Source organism: Phasianus colchicus, chromosome 3 (assembly GCF_987193195.1).
Source record: "Phasianus colchicus chromosome 3, bPhaCol1.hap1.1, whole genome shotgun sequence".
Classification (NCBI taxonomy): Eukaryota; Metazoa; Chordata; class Aves; order Galliformes; family Phasianidae; genus Phasianus; species Phasianus colchicus.
In genome coordinates this window covers 65,311,302-65,332,638 of record NC_143438.1, presented here as the reverse complement: position 1 = coordinate 65,332,638, position 21,337 = coordinate 65,311,302, and the positions used below count along the sequence as shown (strand labels likewise).

Here is a 21,337-nt window from a genome sequence, read left to right as displayed (position 1 = left end):
GGGCTGGCGGCCCGCGGAGGGGGAGGCGGAGGAGGGGAAGCCCGGCTCGACCTCTCCACCCCCGGGCCTGGCAGGTGCGCCGGGAGATGCGCGCCCCGCGCAGCGGCTCCGCGCTGGAGGGCGCAACCTGTCCAGCGCTGCGTGCCCTTCAGTGGAGTCCTCTCTGCGGGGAGAGGTCACCTCCCCGGCCTTCTACCTGCCCTAGTTTGTCTATGGAGTGAGAGGTGTGCTGAGGAGACTGTTTTGTCCCCCTTTTTTTTTTCTTTTTCCCTTCCTTTTTTCCCCCCTTTTGGTCCTTTTCCCTTATTGTGCCGTGATTCTGTGGAGTGAGATCTAGATGAAGGGTCCTCTCCGGCTGAGGCACTCGTGTGCTCCCAGCTATGACATATGCCATGTGTGTGTTGCCTTTGTATGGCCCTGGTTGGGCCACATGCCCTTAGCCTGCTGTTTATTGCGGGATTTGCTTTCTGTGTTTGTAGTGATTGCTGGAAGAAAAAAAGCATTGCAAAGGGTACCAAAAGAGTTGATGTCTCAGGCCTGCTCTGGGTTTTAAATAAACCTTAATCTGGGGAAATGGTTGTTCCAGGTTACAAGTCCCTATCCTCTCTTTTGTTTCATTATTTGGGTTCTGTTTTGTTCTTGTGACAGTTCTTTTAAGAGGAAGAAATTCACTTTATTAATTTCATCCATGTTCGCTGAAACATTTTCACTGTGTAATGTATGGTATTGTATGTTTAGAGTCCCTTTTCCTCTATGGGTTAGATGCACAAAGTGAACAGAACGGGCCCCATCCTGCCAGTCACTTCTCTGTGAGTGAGCCCAGGGCTGCTGCCGTGTCCCTGCGGTCAGGGCTGCTGTGTCCTCTGTTTCATGCAGTGGTTCACCTGCTATGGGCACCTATGAGGATACCCAAACCAAAATGTGTCTGCAGCTGTTGTCCCCCCAGCTCATACAATTCTGGTTTACTAAAAGGACTTTGCACAATTTGTGAGCTGAGCTTTGATAGCGATAACTTTCTGCTTTGCTTAAACATGCTTCAGGGAGGAACGACGGCTTTAGTTTAAACGTTGCACAGTACCAACACAAGCATAGAATGGAAATGAATATCTGAGATACTTCTAGACAAAATGCAGTCCACAAACAAGGCAAACAATACCATCCCAAAGTCCTATTAACTAAAAAGCCAATGCAGAAGCATACATTTTACAAATATTTGCCCAGGAACTTAGACTGTTAAATTCTGTCAATATCCCCATCACCCCTGAAATTATTGCTCACCTATATCCACAGTGACCCCAAATTGTCAGAGAGAAAGCCTGCCAGCTGTAAATCCACACGGGGCTACAGCGGGATTGCAATTTATTATAAAGCAGAAATGTTACTGAAGGGAAAATTGGTGCCTATTCCCCAGCCCGCACCTGAAAGGCACACTTTCCAGAAATAAAGGATCTTCCAGAGGATTGTTTAACGCTTCTTGTGAGATAGTGTCGTTGTATTAGGCAGATTATGTTTGTTCCATATTCCTTTTAACCCACTACGAATGCCTTTTTACATTTTGTTTCAAAATAAAAGGGACTAGTGAAATTCAACAGCACCTTGAACTAATTGAAATCCGTATCCATATTGCAGACCTTGTGTGTGAAACTGTATTACAGAATAGTCGAGATAGGGAAATTCCTTTCTCTTCTTCCCGAAAATGGTCTAGGGTGTAATAACCTCCTTTTTCTCACTGACACGTCTCTGATTCCAAATGAGTGCAGAAGTATTTCTGATATAATTCAGGAGAGGAAATGAAGGACAAATAGCAAACTAAATTTAGAAGTGCGTTTTGATAATTTGGAAGGGAAATGTGAAATAGGTGCGTTTGTGGGGAGATCTTGTATACGACGTGGAAAGAGCTTATTTTAAACAAGTGTGTCTGTGCATTCCTTCGGAGGACAGTGTGTACGCTGTAGTCAGACCAGTTGGTTTTTCATCTTTCGGTCTAATAATTTTCAACAGAAAATTGTTGTAATATGAAGTGTACATAAATTCAAAGAACTCCTGAAATGTATTCATAAAGGTAAAATCCATGCCAACGTCTAAAATGCCACTGATAATGAAGAAGTATTCGTTGGAGATGTAATTGTAAAAAATAGATAAAACATATTTACTCAACATTTATTCCCCAATAAATGTATATATCTATACTGTTACTAACCTCTGTACAAAACGAAGAGCACTTTTCCTTTTCTGCTCATTTCTGGTGCCAGTGTTAATAACAAAGACAGGAAGCACGTTCCACTCTTTTATCCATAAAATCCTGTAAAATCATCTCTTCTCAGAGACATCCCTGGAAATTAATCAGAGTTTCAGCAAATACTTATTTTAAAACTGAACAGATATGTCATTTTCCTCTTTCTTTTTCGGTAGACAGTTGTAAGTGCTGACTGATATGAGGCTCATCTGTAAAAAGACTGAAATATAAAAAAAGAGCTAGAATGTTACAAGACTGCAAATACGTACTTTTATACACGTGCTAACCATTTGGATTTTCTTTTAATTGGAAGCATTCATAAATTATAAAATCCCACTGGAGTCAGTTAATAACAAAGTTAACTATCGACAGGTAAAACGCTGTTTTCTGAGTGAGATCCTCTTCAGCCACACAGACACTTCACATCTCTTTTGATAGCATAACATTATCCCAACTTTTACTTGGGGAATACTGTAAAAATAATGCGTACCTGTGTATGTGTGTGTGCATTCACAAACACATAGAGACAATCACCTGTCCCCTCTTCACACAGAACTGTTTGTCTATGGCTGTCTATTTAGATGCATACAGAGGTGTGCTCAGTTTTTGGCTCTTGCACAATAATTAAGGTAGCAAGATTCAGACGTGGTTTAATGCTGAACTTTCAAAATTTAACATTAGAGTTCCTGGTTCATCTACAACAGGATGGATACTGTGTTTATAGAGTTCATTCTTGACCTTACCTGAGTAAGTACTTTAACTTAAAGTATGAGATGCACCTAGAGGGGTAATACATTGAGTTTAATAGGAAGACAGTTAATAACCTTTTTTCATCCTCATGCACTATCAATCATGGCTGTCACCAGTCTGCTGAATCAAAGCAAAAGTGTTCTTCACAGATGACTGATTAGAAACGCAAAATCACAAGATCCATCTTCATGGTCACTTTTATTATAGTCATTTTTAAACTGACAGCAACCTGCTCAGTTTCAGCAGACTGGGCATCACAAATAGTGTCACTCAGTGCAGCTAAGCATGAGAAGATGTTGGCTGGATTATACTTAAAAATAATTAGGCCCAAAGCCTTTTGTGGAAGCAAGAAAAAGGATTTTCTTCGTTCCAGCCCCATCTTTTCAACACCTGCAATAGCCTGTTTTTTTGTTTTTCTTTTTTTTTTTTTGTACAGTGGGTTAATATAGAAAAATATTTTCATCCCTTTGCTTTTTGAGAATTAATCAATTTTAGGTAGTCCTTGAATACAATACCTTTTAAACCTTGAAAACAATACATTTGCTGCTAATACAGTTTTGATAGAACCACTCTTAAGTGTAGGATTAACATTATGTACTGCTATCTGTATCATGGTGAGCTGTTGGTTTCCAAGCTTCCGAGCAATATTGCAAAAGCTAATTGTCTTGTTAACTAGATTTGTTTCAACAATGCTGTCCCCATTCAGATAAACTAGTGAACAGTTACACAGTTTAAGGTTATTTATAAACTAAATAGGCTCCAGAAAATTTTAAATAAAAATGGTGTAGGGGAAAGGGAGAGAGAAACAGAGAGACAGCTCAAGGGAACAAACACTGCAAGTTGTGCTCTGCTGTGGCGTTACTGAAGTGCACTGAAATGTATTCAATAATATTGAAAGATTAAAGGATTTTTTTTTCAATTTCTTTCTTTTTTTTTTTTTTTTTTTTTTTAGAATTATGGCAGATACTGAGCTTGCATCGTGGCTTAGAGTTTTAAAATTTGCTCAGGTAAATTGTATAAGTCACCACCAACTCCAAAAAGTGTTTTTTTTTTTTTCTTCTTCTGGTGTGAAAGCAGAAGGATTTGTTCCTTAATGTTTATTAAAGCCATTCACTATGCTTAATGCTTCTTAAGCTAGGTGAGAAAACAATACATTCTGATTTGGACTTTTGGTTTAAGGACTGATGGATTGACAAGACAGCCACGACTAATTGCTGAATTAGGAGGAAGCTAAGTAGCCCCCCTCAAAATACTTCAAAATCTTTTTCCTTTTTTTATTTTAAATTAAATTCCATTTCACTTTGTGAATGCAAAACAACACATTACAGCAGCTGAGCATCATTTTAGAATTACCTTTAGAATACCAGTGAAATGGTGCATCAGGTTTGCCATTTAACTGGAAACCCTGAAGAGTTTACAAACTCCCAAAGGTTTTACTACTAGACCAGATGTGTCAGCCTATGATTTCTTTAATACAGCTCAAAGGACTTTAAGTCCTGTAAAAGGCTAAAACTTACCTTTAATTTGTCTTTGCTAAATATGAGCAGCTTCAGTGGGTCACATTGTTGGACCTCTCTAGCAGAACCACTTGTGGTGTTCCTTCCCACCCTCACCTCTCAAATAGGGCAGGACTTTTGTCAGGCTGGGCCTTCCAGAAGACAGTACTGTTCCTTCCTACCTTCAGACCTCATTTCCTGCTTTTCTCACAAGGCCACATACCCACACAGCAGTAGATAGAACCATGCAGTACAGCTTTCACTGACACCCCACTACTTACTGTGCTACATGTGTTATTAAAACTGTGTAACATGAATAGGCACACCGCTGCCGGTACCCAGTTGTTTATGCTGATGTATTTACCCTGAGCTGGTCATGCCAGGAGAATATCTGTAATTAAAGTATCTTTAATAGTTTTGTGATATTTCTACAGACTACATAAGCAGCTATAAGACCAAAGAAGGAAAGCAGGAAGCTTCATGTCCAGCTGAGATTCACATGCTCTGTAAACAGTTTGATGCTTTTTTTTTTCTTCCAGTTAATGTTTATCTTCAGGATATAATTAGCATTTGATGATATGGTCTCACGTAGAGACTCCATGTTTGTTAAAGTGGTTTTAACATGCATTCTATTTTCTGATGAAAAATTGATACACTAATGCTGACTGACATCTGTCTAACAATCAAAGGGGCTGAGTATGTCTGAATTTAAATTTATGAGCATTAACCAAAAGATAATCAAGCAGAGAAACTAACAACGGCTACTGATATATAACACATAAATATTTTAATAATGATGCTTTGGGGAGAAAGACAACGTTATTTAATTAATCTTTTTTTCTTTTTTTTTTTTCCTGTTAGGTATTTTTATTAGTATACTCTCTATACAAATAACTAAGGAAAGTTGACTGTAAATTATTCATGTGCACTTTTTCTGTGTGTGTAGTAAATATCTATTTTAAAGAAACCCCAAGATTTGAAAATAGAAACAACAAGATAAACAACAAAATAATACTTTGTTCAGGCTACAAATACTTCCAAGTTTCAGCTGGAAAGTTGTCCATTCTCCTTAATATTACTTATCTATTTCCTACGGTTTGTTCAAGCCTCATGGCCATTTTAAGACAGTGTGGAATAGGTGATCGGTACAGCTGAAATTAAGCACATAGTAAATCCATATATCTCCAATAAGGATTGTAAATTAGATGATCAGTGGCAAGAGAATTTTTTCCCCCCAGTGTCATAGAGAAAGCAAATACAGACAATACTTTTTACAAATATTTTTAATTCCTTAAGAGAAGAACTAAGGAAACCAAATTCTGTGAACTTTTGGAAAGTGTATATTATTATACTATGTTACTGTACATGCCATACCTTCCAAAAAATGCCCTATTTACTGTATTGCTCACTGTATGCTTATTTACTATGTTACTAAGTTGCTTATCTGCAATTTCTATTACACATTAGTATAAAACACGGAGTTTAAAATTCAGGATTTTTAGAAGCAAACTTAAAAGTATTTCCAACTATAATTCTAACTAGTAATCCTTATCATGATTGAAGTAAGTATTAACATATTTTTTTCAAGTTCATGCTATCTTTTTTACAGGAGATGTTACAGTAGAAGTATTATTGTATATTTAATTATTGAATGTATTTAAATGTTTTATGAGATTTTCCAAGATATAAAATAGTTTATGTAATAAATAGGTGAAGAATTTGCATTTACTTTAGTAATTTGTAATATAATTGGAACAGAATTGTAGTTAATACGTAGATGCAGGCACAGAAGACAGCAGCTGAAGGATAGCACAACTTTGTTTATTTGTTTAAATAAGTAGATCTATCCAAGTAATTAGACCATAAAGCATCTGGAAGAATTCTCTTTCCAATGTCACTTATACTAAACATATCTACACCCATACCTACACCCATATCTACAGGGAAATTAGCTGTCAAAATCCTCCAGCAGCAAACACGCAGCAGCAGACACAAACACTAGGAATTCCCATGCCACACCTGCCTTTTTGCTGCCTGAATATGCAGCTATTTTTGTCCCAACTTCATTTTTTTCCCTTTGATTTCTGCAACGTTCCTTGCAGGAGCTTAGAGAAGGCAAAAGCCTTTTCTATGAGTCGCAGGTTGCAATAAATGTGTATATGTGAGTGACTGTGTGTGTGTACGTGCATACGAAGAAGTATTAGGAGGGTGAATCTGGCCATCTTTCAGCATCTCTCTCCTACCTGGGGCTCAGCACCTCAGCTACTGCTCACAGAGCCTTAAAGGGAAAAAAGCAGGGAGCAGAGGCCATGAGAATTGCTTTTATTTTCTATTCAAATTATCAACATTTAGAATAAAGCCTATTGCCAGACATTGGTATTCTCAGGGGATAATGAGGTAAAAATGTTTACTTTCCCTCCAAAGCATATAGATGAGTATCAGTAAGTCCGGGCAGCTGCTCATTGGATTCTGCATTTTTGCTTTCCCACTTTCTAAAATATCAGTCATATATTATAAAATAAGATTTCTCATTTTGGGAGGATTTTTGTTGTTGTTGTTGTTTTCAGTCTTTATTACCTCAGACTTCTTTTTTGCTTCCTGGAAAAATATAATAGCCGTGAATTCTAATAGGTCATCCATGAATTTTTCTTTATAAGAGCAGAACATTACAGCAAAGGTGCAAACATTTCCTTGCAAAATAGAGTAAAACCAAATATTTTTCTTTCAAAAATTAAGAGAATATATATTTTTGTCCAGCTGCCTAAGGATGCACATAGAAACTGTAGTATAAACACTATGTGCTAAAACACACTAAAACATGATTCTGATACAGTTAGAAAACGTCAGGGGAGATATCTCATTTATCAAGTAACAGGTTCAGGGATAAGCACATAAACTTTATTTTTCTTCTACCTCACTTTTAGAGCAGACTAAGAGATAGACTTGATCATAGTCTTGTGGGCTAAAAGGAAAATATTATTTTCATATAAACGTCCAGTGAGGATTTTAGAGCACTGCTGTGGAATGCAAAAGGGGTAAAAAGCATTCCCCAAATTTCCTTAACCTGATGATGAAAGAATACTTTCGGTGCTACAGTAGGATTTTTTTTTTTTTTAAATATTTGATCTTTCTTTGTAGTTTTTATTCTAACTTAACTGTATTTAGGCCCTGTTTTCATCTTTGTAAAGCAGTAGGTTTTCCTTCTTTGTAAACTACTCTCCCATAGTGCATCTTAGTTTAATTCATTCTTAGCAAAAGAAACACCCAGGTTCAATCTGGAGACCTCCTTCCAACATAATTTAGCTAGACCTTTTTTTAGTAAAGGTTTTCTGGTTTTCATTTTCACTTCATATTCTCAAATAAAAGATCCTTTGTTGTCTACCATTTGATTGGCCTTAATGAAAAACACTCCATTTTAACTTAACAGTATTTCCCTTTGAATTTATTATATTTAAGGACACTGTCAAAAATCAAGCATTTAATCTCAGGTTTTTATACTTAAAATTATATTACTATCATATGGCTCAATGAGGTGATGTAAAAGTATATTGAATTGATTTCAAAAAGAAAAGTGAAAAACTAGCTTCATTTTAATATGAAACTAAATACTATAGCTAATGTGCAGATTGGGTATGGTAGTTGACTTTAAAGACTAACATGTGACAGGGTGCCAACAGCTGAATTGTGCAGTATTGACTAAATGAGGTTCACTGATTTGTATTGAGGCTAATATCTTCTTTAAACAATTCCGTGTAAATTGTGCGTATAAAGTCATTGGAAGCTATTTCTCAGGACAGCCTCGCTAGCTAGCTACCTGCTGGAGTGAGGAAGATAATCAATAGAAAGAAATAGAGCTGAGCATGAGACTAGGAAGCTTCAGAGCAGTTAGCGCTGATAAAAGTAGATGATGTCAATATTTGGGAATAACACAACTCTAGGATAACAGACAAAAGAGAAGTGCATATGTTGTAGAGTGTTCAAACAGGGGCAGAATTAATGCATAAGTGGCAGATGTTGCCCCAGGCTGCAAAAGACATTATTTATTCCAGGTATTGTTAAATTCCTAGTGAAACACCACTGCTCAATATAGTGTATTAAAATTATATCTAGCAATGAGGAGTCAGGGTATTTTTTATATGGCTAGAAATTCTCAGCTATAAAGAAGCTGATACACTCTATTGATACAGAGCATTTTCCACATTATCTCCTTGACCTCAGAAGAAAGAGCCTCTGTCAAAAACGAGAACTGCAAAATCAGTGTTCAGCGCTCTTTAATTAAATGAGCATTTAGAACCAATATTTAAAGTAGCAACAAAACCAAAATGGAAGAGCATAATTTGGAAGAAATAATATTTTTCCCTGTGAGGATGTAGACATCCTTGAGCGCACTCTCTATGCCCCCCTTTTTGTGTTTAAAGATTACTGAAACAAAAAATTCCCAGTGCTCATTCAGGATTATAATAGGATGAATGCTTTTAGCTGTAGTGTCCTTATTGGTAGTGAAGTATTGGTATATTTTTGCTAATTTAATAGTAGAAATCAGTTTTCCTCTTGCTGTCAGGCAATGAATTTTTGTTCTTCTATGCTGATCTTTCTGTTGATGTATTATGACATAGTCTGTCAACATGAACAGATATGTGAAAGGGAGATTGGGTGACTGAGACATGCAACCTGAATATGGCTTCTCCTGAATTTTAAGCATATTATTGTGTTTGGGTACAGTCAGTATAAAAGTAAGAGTAGCTTTTTTTTTTCTTCTTTTTTTTCTTTTCTCTATTTTGATGTAGTTTAAGTGAAAGCAAAAGAGGTGGACTTTGACAAGTAATGCAGAGTAAGTGTGGTAACTCCAAAACATACGCATGAGAGCTGAAAAAGCTTTCACGTCTAAGTTAATAGCCCTTTAAAATGAGCATTTGCAAAGCACCAAAGTTTTTGCGTAAGAACCAATTCAGGCTTATCTGATTATTAAATATTGCTTTTAAAGAATTAAATGATTCCACAAGGTTTACATGGTTTTGTTGTCACAGATGTTTTTATTGTTTGGTGTTAGATATCTGGATTACATCAAGTAGGTGATTACTATGTCAGCTAAAAAGGTCAAGTTCCATACTTTTTATTTCAAACCATCATAAAGAAACCTTTCTATAATGACACACGTGTCTATACTGTAGATCTCTCCATACTCACTTTAAAAAAGCTTCTATCTAACATATGGCTTAACGTATAAAATTTTTGTATTCTGGTAATTAATACAATGCTAATATTTAGATGAAAGATAAATACTTGTGAACTCAAATAGTTAATTTTCCCCCTGCACATTTCTCATTAAAATATTGGTATTAATCACTAAATGTGCAATTTATAGCACTAAAAGTTACTGCCATTAGAATGATGTGCTATAAAAACATTAATATACTGCTCTTTCAGGTTGCTGTTATTTAGTTGTGATATGTACCCTCTTAAAATTATAGTAATATATAAGATTCTTACTTTAATACTTAATTCCAAATAAATCTTCATTTCAAATAAAGCATGCATTTTGATTTGGGACACAGTGAAAAAATCTTTAAAGATATATACATCAACTAATTTGTTAATCTTGTGCCACTTTCAGCATTTGTCACACATATAGACCAGGAAATTGGCTCCATCTCATTCTACCTCTGTGTTGAATTAAAAACCGCTACTGCAAAGAAGAGCATGATGTGGGGAAAGAATAAATTTAGTTCTTTCTTTAGTAATGCACATATATTTCCATACATTTCACATCCTAAGGGAGCCTGTGAACGCATTCAATAAATACAAAACTGTAAATCCAGGAAAAGGGAATTTTTATATTATAAATTTCACATAGGACTTTAGTCTTAAAAGATCTAAAATTATAAATGTCACTATGCTTTTATTCTTTTGTCAAATACAGGATATGGAAAAAATGAAGGCACTGGTATTGGTCATTGGTATTTCTGAGAATATTAGATACTTTAGAACAAAAATATATTCAAAAACAGCACTTGAAGATTAAGAAAATATTAGGTATGTCCTGCCAAACTAGTTCTACCTTACATATCCTAAAATCAAAATCATATATGTAAGCATTTATATGGAACAATTGACTATCTTCACCTTATATATTAAGGTCAGCAAAAAGAGGAGTTTATGGATAAAGGGCAATAATAAAGAGGTAGCCTTTAAACATGATTAGTTGGTGTCTATTAAAGATGTGTTAAAATGAAATATATACTGCAGATGAAGGAAATTACTAACTCCTACTGGGATGATAGACTTGCTATATGTGTATTTCACTATACCTTTAAAATGTTTGCGAATTTGACTGCATTCTGAAGAGACAGAGCAATGTGGGAGATTTATGAGGGTCTGACGGAAATAGGGCTAGGAAAGATTATGGCATACTTGTTTAGAAAAACTGAGAACTGAAGGTTCCTGATTTACACTGACATATATCTAGATGAAACTATAGTTTGCAAATTGCCTAGAGGAGCTATCTTTTATTAAGTGTTTGATGGGTACAAAAATGCACATATCTATTCTAAAACATTCTAGGAATACTGATACTATATTTGCAAAAGCAATTGTAATGTTTTAAGATTTTCTTAAATATTTTTATTTTTACAGTCACTTTACCAGTTCTGTTCTGACTGCTGACAGAACCTCATGGCTAGGGAAGTTGTGCTGCATGATTTGGAATTCTAGGGATAACGGTGTGCTGGCTGCATACTGGCTGTACTACAGCACTAGGAGAGGTCAAACTGCAGCCCAGCACTTTTTATCTTTTCAACAGACTACTAACATTTTGGACACAGTCTATGTCTCCACAATTAGAGAAGGGAAGGTGGATATTGTAATTACTGACTTACAATATTAATGCACTTCCAAAGGGTATCAAATTTAACACTAAATAGCAATGTCATTACTTACATTTATTTTGAAATTATACAAAAAGAGTAACAGATAAGGTGTACAGTTTTACCAAATGCCCTAAGATTTCTTGCACAGAAAGCCTGAAACATTGGTAGGATGTGTGCTCAGTTCAACTTCTGCTTGTATCATTCCCACTGACCCCAGGTGGATGACATCTCTAAGGTGGGTGGCAGGCTGGTTTCGCGCTATTATTTTCAGTACATTAACTTCCTCTTTCTTTAGGAGCTGTTACATTTTAATCTTATTTTAAATCATTATTATCATACTGGAAATTTGTATTAGTCAGTGCAATTCTTCTTTCATAATTCACATTTTATTAATGCAATTAAAATTGGTATTTACTGATGCTTCAGGAACAAAATTATAAATTTAAGATCAATTTAACAATGGATGATGTTACACTTTCTAGTTCTGTCAGCATATTTTCAACACAGGTGAATGCATTATAGAAATATTTGACAATATTTTACATAATAATCTACCTACTAGGTGGGAAGATTTGTCAAGCTCATAGGTACATTGGTTACCAATTATATATAAATAATGTTTTATTTATTTACTTTTTTTTTTCACACACAGATGTTGAAACAGTATTCAAATATCAGCACTTTTAAAGATTTCACTGGCCTCTAATAATACTCATAAAATAATAAACAGTATTTGTTTGCTATTGTAAGATTTTGGTTGGCCACACAGGAAACCAAATTTAAGATCAGACAACTATTTACTCTTTCCTTATGGATATATGTTCACCACACTGACAACTTTACAAAAGTATTTCTGTGTTATAGTATAATACAAAGATTTCTACATTTGTGATTAGCAAGATGCACTACAGATTTTTTCAGTAGCTAGTATACTTTTCTTAAATTATTAGCTCATCAGATCAGGGCAAAGATGCCTGGATCTTTCTGAATGTTTGCATAGTGCCTAGCATAACATAATGTGTACTAGAATATAAGGAAATAATTGGCACTTGTTAGTTATAAGCAGCACTTGTTAGCATAGGCTTTCTAGCATGCCAACAAGCAATTAACCTCAGAATCAGTCAATCACCTTTTCCTGGTTAACTCACATTACACTTTGAGGAGAGCTGCCATCTTCTTGTGGAAAAATACATGTAACAGTGCCCTTAACCATGATGTGTGTTCTAGACCAGTGTAACTTTATTCAAAAGACTTAGAGCTTTCTAAATAGGAGGGTAATCAAGAAAACTATTTTTCTTCCATGACTGTAAATTAGGAGTAAGTGCACTTAATTCATGGAGACTGCATCTTTGTAAAACTGTGGCACCGAAATCAGAATCAATGTTTTCTTTTTGTACCTAAGAGGTGAAAGTGTAGTACTGTACGTAAGTCAATCAAAGTAATGACGTTGCTTAGCAATGTAAATGCAAGAGAAGATTGCTGATGCCAAGAAATTTGCACCCACGTATTGCACCTGTCAAAGAAAGGGAGGCTGCACTGCAACTGCAGTGCCGTGTGGAATCAATGCCCTAATTAGTGACTTCATCTCTATTAGGTATGTCTGACTTAAGAAAATATCATGAGGTTATTTATCAGCTTATCATTACTAAGGGTGGCAAGAGTACCTTTTTTTCATTCTTTTTTTTTTTTCTAAGTTGTGGCAAATGCCTTCAATTCATTTTTTGGTAGGTATAGCTGACCATAAGTGAGTTTTATGCATGTTTTCAGATAGCTTGATAGGGATTTAACATGGTAATTTTTGCCTATTTTCCTACATTCATGAATGGTTATCGTGGAGGACAGGTGTGGGCTTCCGAACTGTGTGATTTAAGGGAGATCATTTAATTGCAATAGCAGGAAGCAACTTCCATAAATGACAACTTTTTTCTTTTCAAAACTCCACTGAAATACAGATTTGACACCTGTATGAAGCATTATTTTTAGAAAAAGGGACTGGGACACTTCTTCTCCCTTGACTACCAAAATGACATAAATATCATTTCTTTTACTTTTTCTGTGAATTTTGTGACTTGTGCCTTGGTGTGTGACTGCGATGTGCATTTTTTGTTGACAGATGCGAATAAGGTATAGAGTCTTAAATAAAAATGTGCCTGATCCAAAAAGGGAGCAATATGCAGGATAACTTAAGGAAAAAAAAAAAGAAAAAGCGGACTCACTGTATTCCTGGCTATTTCCATGTGGGAATAAACAGATCAACATGGAGTAGTATAGGTAAGTGAGTGGTGGAAACAAAAAAATGAGAGACTTGAGGACTGTAGGACATTTTCACACTGATCTGAAAGACTCTTACATGTTCAATTCCAAATAAATGTCTTCCAATTATGAATTTGAGTCTTCCCAGATCAGATAAGAAAGCTATAGAATAGGAGCTTCCTTTTTTTGCTTCACAGAAGTTCAGTTACTATTGTTTAACATTCTCCATCTTTCAGAATTTCTCTTGGGAATGTTTTAAAAATGAAATCTGAAGGTTTTTTTTTTTTTTTTTTTTTTTTGTGTGTGTGTGTGTGTGTGTGTGTGTGTGTGTGTGTGTGTGTTCTTTTCAAATAATTACTGTAGAAATCCTCCTGAGGAATATTCTGGTTTCAAATTGCTTTACATTGGATTAAGTTAACCTTTCAAGTTCTTATTGCTGGTTGGAAATTATCTTAGTGTTGTTAGTTACTTTTCAAATATAATTATTTCTGAAGTAGTAATTAAAAAAAAAATATGTATGCTTAAGTAAATCTTTGAATATGTATTTTCTTCTTCTGAGTATGCTTTATCTAAAAACTGCAATTTTCATCTTGCCTTGGTATTCTGTCCACTTTTCTTAGTCCTAGAATCCATGTCCTCAGAGATGTTTGTAAATCAGCATTGTTAGGGAAGAAAATGTGCTTATGTAATAAGAATATGAAGCTCTCTCTCATGCCAGTGCAGAAATACAAGAAGTTACTCTATTTACAGCAGAATCACGACTCAACATGTTTTTGTATTGTTAAGTAAACTACATGGTGCAACTGCAGTAGAATAAGAAGATATATGAAACTCTGGTTTCATTGTATATTGCACATAGTTGACACATGCCATTAGACAGATAAAAGGTTTTAGGCTATATTTCTTAAAATATTAAGCAGTTTTAAGAGCTCTTAAATCACAGATGTGTTATTGTTAACAAAAAATTTTGGTCAGTTGTCTATGGAAGAACATGAAGAAAATCTAGTAAAAGTATAACCTTGTGAAGTAGAAGAAAGTGTCTTCACTGATGAAGATGAAGAGAGAAAATGTTTGTTTAGATACAAAACATGTTTCCTGGGAGTACTTTTGCTGAAGTAGCACTATGGTGATCTTATGGTGATCATTATTTATATAGACTTATATTGTTAACTCATAATGTATTGTGAGCACTGAGAGTTTGTTAATTTTGTTTTTTTCTTGTTTAGACTAACTGATACATTTTCTCATATTTTTTTACTTGTAGATTTACAGAGATAATAGGATCTCTCTTTCTTTGTTCTGCCTCAATAACAGTTCTGTTGCTTTTTTGCAATAGGGAGCTAGAGAGCAATCTTGGCCATTTAACTCATATCTTCAGCATGTCCATGCAGCACAGCACATTTTTGCCTCTTGATTATTAAAACAGGCCATAAAAATCAATTTTAAATGGTGACTTAAGAAATGCATCCTTGTCAATAAAGAAGAATTTGTAGCCTTAGTCATCTTTGATGATTAAAATATATGGTTGCATAACCTCAATTAGTATTAATTATTTAGTCTAAGTGCTTTATTCTGATATTTCTGTACTTATACACACGTTTTCTCTTCCTAGGTACCTTTTTAATGCTGAAATGGGCATACTAATTGTGAACTGTGCGGTCAGAAGCTTCTTCTAAAATATTCAGTAACTTATTTACTGGAATTTAACAAGCTGTGTACTTCAAAGCTTCTTTCACCTCTAATTATGTGCATAAACTCTCTGAATTGTATTGCCAACTTGAGATTTGGCACACTAGCAGCAGTGCTGAAGCAGCCCCCACCGCGAGGAAAGGTACAAACACGGGCAGGCGACCTGTGATGGGCCAAGAGACCTCGCTTACCAGGATTTGCTCACGGTTATGCTTCTGGCAACTGACATTTCCATTTTACTCAAAGCTCCTACCTTTATGTCATCAGACAAAGCCCCATGAGTGGTGGCAGAGCAAACTGTAGCCTTCATTCTCCAGTTCGAAGAGGAAAAGTTATTTACATGCCTAAATCGCAGAACATGCTGTTCAAAGGTCACTCTCTGTTACTCATTGTTTTGAACCACCAAGTTTTTCAAAAAGTCTATAAGGAAAAAGCACATATTTTGGGCAGAAACATTTAATTGGTTGTTTTCTTTTCTTCTTTTATTTTTCTTTTCTTATTGTATGATCTGATTTTTGTACTACCAGAGGAATGTCGAAGATGGGATGTTGCTGTCATTCCTCACCCATGAATGATTGCTTAAAAGGGGCCATCAGAGATTGCAAGACAAATCTCTGACCCTCCTTAAGATTTTTATGTTCTGAAGAGGAATGACTTTTAATTGATTAGGATTTTAGAATTTATGATGTAAAGAAAACTATTGATTCCTGTAATGACTGATTCTTTACTGTTTTTATCAGACTTTCAACTGAGCATTTCTTAAACATTATTGCTTATGAATTTAGGCAAATATTGAATTGTTTTATTGCTGCGCTGCCATTTCCCCCCACCCCATTTTAGACATATTTTCCTGAATGTGAGCTTGAATTTAGCGACAAGCAGTCTGATTTCCAGAAATGTATTGTTATCAGTAAAAGTACTCTCTACCAAGATGTATGAATGGAGATGTTAAGAGAAAGCACAAATAGTGCCTTTATTCATTCAGAGATGAAGCACTGAGAAGTCAAGGTTATTCAGCAGAAATGAATAAATGCAGCTTGAAATATCTTTATGTTCCACACTACAAGAGCAACTCAAACAATAAGGAAAACATATAAACAAACAAACAAGTTGGTTGATTTCCTTAAAAATGTTTGGAATTTATAAGGAACTTTAAAACTTAAAAACGAAAAAGGAAAGCTGTCGTTTGACATGGTGATTAGGGTAGACTGAAGGACTTGTCTCAGAGGCTGCTTATGCTGCTATTGCATGGAAAAACCATAGGGCATTTAATCTCTCTTGGTTCTCCTACTTGTAAGTAACACACTGAAGTAGGCGTTATGCCTACTTCAATCCAGTGTTGTGCAATATTCAGTTGTTTCACAATACAATAGAAAAGTGTGTCACAGCATACTTAAAAGTTGCCTGTTAAACTTCATGTTTTTGAGATAAAATTTTGGCTACACATCTTGAAAGAGCTCATTTGTTGAGGAGCTGGTGGCAGCTTTAAGCTTCTCTGAGATATATTTTCTTTTTGGTTGTTTGTTTTTTAACTGCTTAATTTTTTGTAATCATGTCTGGAATATGTATGTCTCCTATGACTGAGAGGAAGAATAGTTTCTGCAAATAAAAAAGTCTTTTAGGAGGTCCTGTGATCAGCAGAATTCTGTCACCATCTCAAAAACATACTTAGCATGGCATATATATCCCACTTCGGCTAATAAACCTAACATCTTTGTCTGGCCAACATCTCAAGCCTGTTTGCTAAATGATATTACTGGAAGACCCCTTACCATTAAAGCAATCGAGATTGAGTCAAATAATATGTAAACGACATAGTTTTTCCCCATAAATAAACAAGTTGATGTTTCCCAGTGCAGTAACACACTTTTTATTGGTAATGATAATACCACAGTCTTAAAGAGGTTATCTAGAAAAGATAAACTGAGAAAAATTGGTATTAACATATTTTCAAGTGGACATCTACATAAATGTCTTCAGATCAGGACTGTGCTTCTGAAGTTACTCTCCTGACTATCTCCACTTACTGTGCTATGTTTAACACAGCGTTCATGTTGTCTCATGGGCAGGAACTGGCTTTCTTTTGAAGAGCAATAAGCTGAGATATATTGTCTGGGTACTTACTCCAGTACTCCATTCTCAAACAGATATTAGGTTCTTGGAACCATATGAAGTGATCCTGAAGTGAGGGCAACAGGACTTCAACACTAATTCTAAAGAGCCCAGTCATCTTCTGTTTGTCACACTACTTGTTATTCCTAAATATAACATTGGTGAGGCTACAGAATCCTGCATCAGTTGGTAACCACCAACTCTGTGGAGTTCACAAAGGATTTTGCAAGGAAGGAAAGTTCACAGAGATCCCTGTGTTGATGGTTGTGGTTTGCTGTTCATTTCCCAGATGCACAGGAAATGGTCATGGTCTCTTTCTAAGAAAGGATTGAGCAGAGGTAGATACCGCCAAGGTAGAATTATTTAGAAAGAAACAGTATAATTCCCCTTGGTCTGTACTTGAGCAACAAGGACAGTGAAGTGCCCAGAATATTTTGCACTATGCTTCTGGCATAACCTAAATTTTGTGACTATGACACAGGAGATATTTGAAAAAAAAAATCATTTGTGCCTGAAACTTCCAGCATTTAGGGTAGGAAAAGCAACTAATCAAAGACAGAACCAAAATGGTTTATAGGAACATCCAAATTAGGAATGCAGAATTTTACTTTTGAAATCATCAGCGAAGTGTCACAGATGTCCTTTACCTGCATAATTGCCAACCCACAGCTGAGTGCAGGTCATATCACTGATTTATGCTTGTCAGATGCCATCGAAGATATGGGGTCCTACAGAAAAAAATGAAAAACTATTATACGATAACTGTATTATTATATGATACGGAAGGATGTGTTAGGATTGCTGGTGAGGTAAAGATTAAAACAGAGAGTAACCCATGAACATAATCTTTCATATGTTACCTACCTTTATTTAAATCCAGAGTGGTTTCAGTTTTTAAGGGGCATCTTTTTGACTCATGCTTCAGTGGTGAAAATGGCTAATTTGCGTATAGTCTAATCACGTTACTATTTCAAGTTACTTTAATTGCAGCACTTATGTAAGTTCAGGAAGCAGAATTTCATTCCATCTCGTGATTACTTATTTACTTACATTAATCATACAGTCAGAAAACATGGAATTAAAAAAAAAAAGGGAACTACTGAAAACTTGATTGAACATACTAGAGAAATTAATGTTACTAAATGTGTTCATATGGAGCTTGAAAATTTCAACACACTTCAAGAAATTAATCTAGAAAACAAACAGGGAAATACAAATACTGTGATTTCCCCAAGAAACTTAATTTTCCTACTATTTGAACTAGCTAATATATCAAAAGTAGACAAATATAAAAAAGAGCTTTTGAAGCTATTTACATTTTATTATTTTTTCAATTCTTGTATCGTATATACTTACTGAGATTGAAACAGTTTGCTTTCACTCTGCTGTGAATCTCTGAGACAAGTTAAATAGTTGTGGGGACCTATTATGTTAACTTAGGGATAAAAAAATTTGTTCCCTCTTGGTCATATTAGGTTCTTCAGTAAACTATTTTCAGGCTTGAACAGGTGCATGACTGACCTGAGGAAGAGGTATGTTAAACATTTTAGAAGTTGGTTACTTTCCAAGTCATTAGTCCTATTCTTCTGACGTCTCTAAAAAGCCCTAAAGCAACCTACAGATCATTACCCTCTAACAGATGACTTTTAGAATTCTATTCTCCGTCCACAAGTCTACAGATGGACCTCTATGTAGTGTAGTATGACCATCCTTGTCTGCTGTCTCAGGCATGGAAGCCATTTTGTATTCTTAATAACTTGGTTGGTCACTAATATATCAAAATCCATAGTGATTTATACTGGCACAAAATATCTGGTTACATCACGAACAGCAATTTTGCTGTATTGTTATGGACATTAAGAGTACACAAAACAACAGGCTGCAATGCTGTGCTTCCAGAACTGCAGTGGTATCCAAATGGGCACATATGCACAGCAGATCACTAGTTATTGCAGGAAAGGCAGTCTCTGCTTCTGCTATATATTTTCACAACTGATAGGCTCTTACTTTTTTTTTTTTTTTTTTTTGAGGTTGTCATATGGTATAACACTTTTACTAGTTGACTCCTCCTACTTTTCTTCAAACCACATCCTGATTTTTGGCCTCAGAAACCAAACATATGCACAGCTTGCAGAACAACACATGATATTGTTTCTGTATAACATCATACCAGCTGGGATATAAATTCTTACAGACAATTTTATGCGAATGAAAAATACCTACATTAAGACATTTTCCATAGCTATGCAATACATACCACAGTAGAGCATATGGTCTAGAGTCAGAGATCCTCACTTACAACTATAACAAAAGCCCCTAGTCAGGCCTCAGATCTTCAGACAGTGTAATTTTTAATAGATCATTCTAATTTCTTTCTATTTTTTTCATACTTTTTCTATTGTGTTTTGGATTTCTGGAATCTAACATCAGCTATTTTGCTGCATTGTTGAAGGCCCTTAATCTTTTTGATTTATCCAGTGTGGAGCACCATAAAGCTATTATTTAACTAAAAAGCAACAAATATTTGGTGAAACTCTAACTTGTATCATAATTTAAAGATATACCAATAGCAAGAACTTACAATTTGTGGGAAATATATTTCAACATTTATTTTCACTATTAGAAAACTGTTCTATATCTGATTTGTCAGTTTTCCCCAGATTTTTTTGTGGGTGGAGTGGTTATTTTATTCTCCTTTCATGATGAATAAGATTTGGATATAAGTATTTCTCACATGACCTATAAACTTTAACCAAGTCACTCCCAATCCTCTTTTTTGATAATCAGTTAATCACAGAAAATGATTTTCTCCCTCTCTCAAGTTATGCAACTTTTTATTTCCTTCTATCATTTCTGTTAAAATATGGACAACAGAACTATGGGAAATATTCCAATAGTTGCATCAGGATTCAAAGATTACATTAGCTCTGTTCATGCAGTTTCACAGTAGGTACTCATGTTGAATTGCTAGTCCACTATGGCTCATAAATCCTTGCAGAGTTGATTCATTTTGAAGCAATATACCATTTTTGGGGGGGTGAAATTCTTTTGTATTGATGCATAAGCTTGTATTCATCACTCCTAAAATGCTCTTTATATATATATATATATTTATTATTATTATTATTATTTTTAATGGGCCTAACTTGTTAAGAAATTTCTTCCCTGAGATGATCATTATGTACTACTCACCTGCCTTTCATCCTTAACAAGGTAATTTCTATATGCACCTCTAGATCACTGCTGAGAATACTGAGCAGCACAAGACCTAGAGCTGATCCCTGATGAATACCACTGAAAAGAGTCCATAACAATTTTCATTTTAAGGTATATTTTGATCGCCTGTTGACCAACTCTTAATGAATTGAAATTATGAACATTAATGCAATGTAGTAGATTTTTTTTCTTAATAAAAATATCATAAAATAAACTTTTCTTGTGTGTTTATCAATTAAACCATCAGAAGATGCATATCTCAAAGAAAGATAAAAAAAATTAGTTGACCACATAAAAAAGAAAACTCTAAGAATTGCTGTTCTTCAATTTGCTCTGCACATGTAACTTCATTTCACCTTTGTGAAGCAGTTCATATAATAATACTGTTCATATTCCAGAACTGGAGAGATTCTGATTTTTCTGACTTGTAAAATATGAAGGGGCTTTTTGAATTTATTGATGTTTTCTGTAAGAAGCTTACAAAACTGGGGTTGGGCCCAGGTGTATGCACTGTCTTCAGTTGCTTTTAACATGTTTTACTAGCACTTCATTTGTCAGATGGGTAACGTAGTCTCCATAATTTTCGACAAAACAGTTTATTCATAAGGTTTGAAAATGATTTTTAATTAATTCTTAATCTGTGCTTTGGCAGACATACCTTGTATGCATTTTTTTCTGTAATAGTTAACATTGCATCTGTTATGGTGACAGATAAATGT

General features: G+C 35.1%; 1 long non-coding RNA gene across 2 annotated transcripts in view; it reads left to right on the top strand.

Moving 5' to 3' along the window:
- Positions 1-19,423, top strand: part of LOC149918646 (uncharacterized) — a 30,382-nt gene extending 10,959 nt beyond the window's left edge. The window contains exons 3-4 of one of the 2 annotated variants that reach the window (XR_016465214.1): positions 13,462-13,619; positions 15,214-19,423. This is a non-coding gene — a long non-coding RNA (uncharacterized LOC149918646). The remainder of the gene's footprint in view (positions 1-13,461; positions 13,620-15,213) is intronic. The other variant, XR_016465215.1, reaches the window with a different exon arrangement.
- The last annotated feature ends 1,914 nt before the right edge of the window (positions 19,424-21,337 follow it).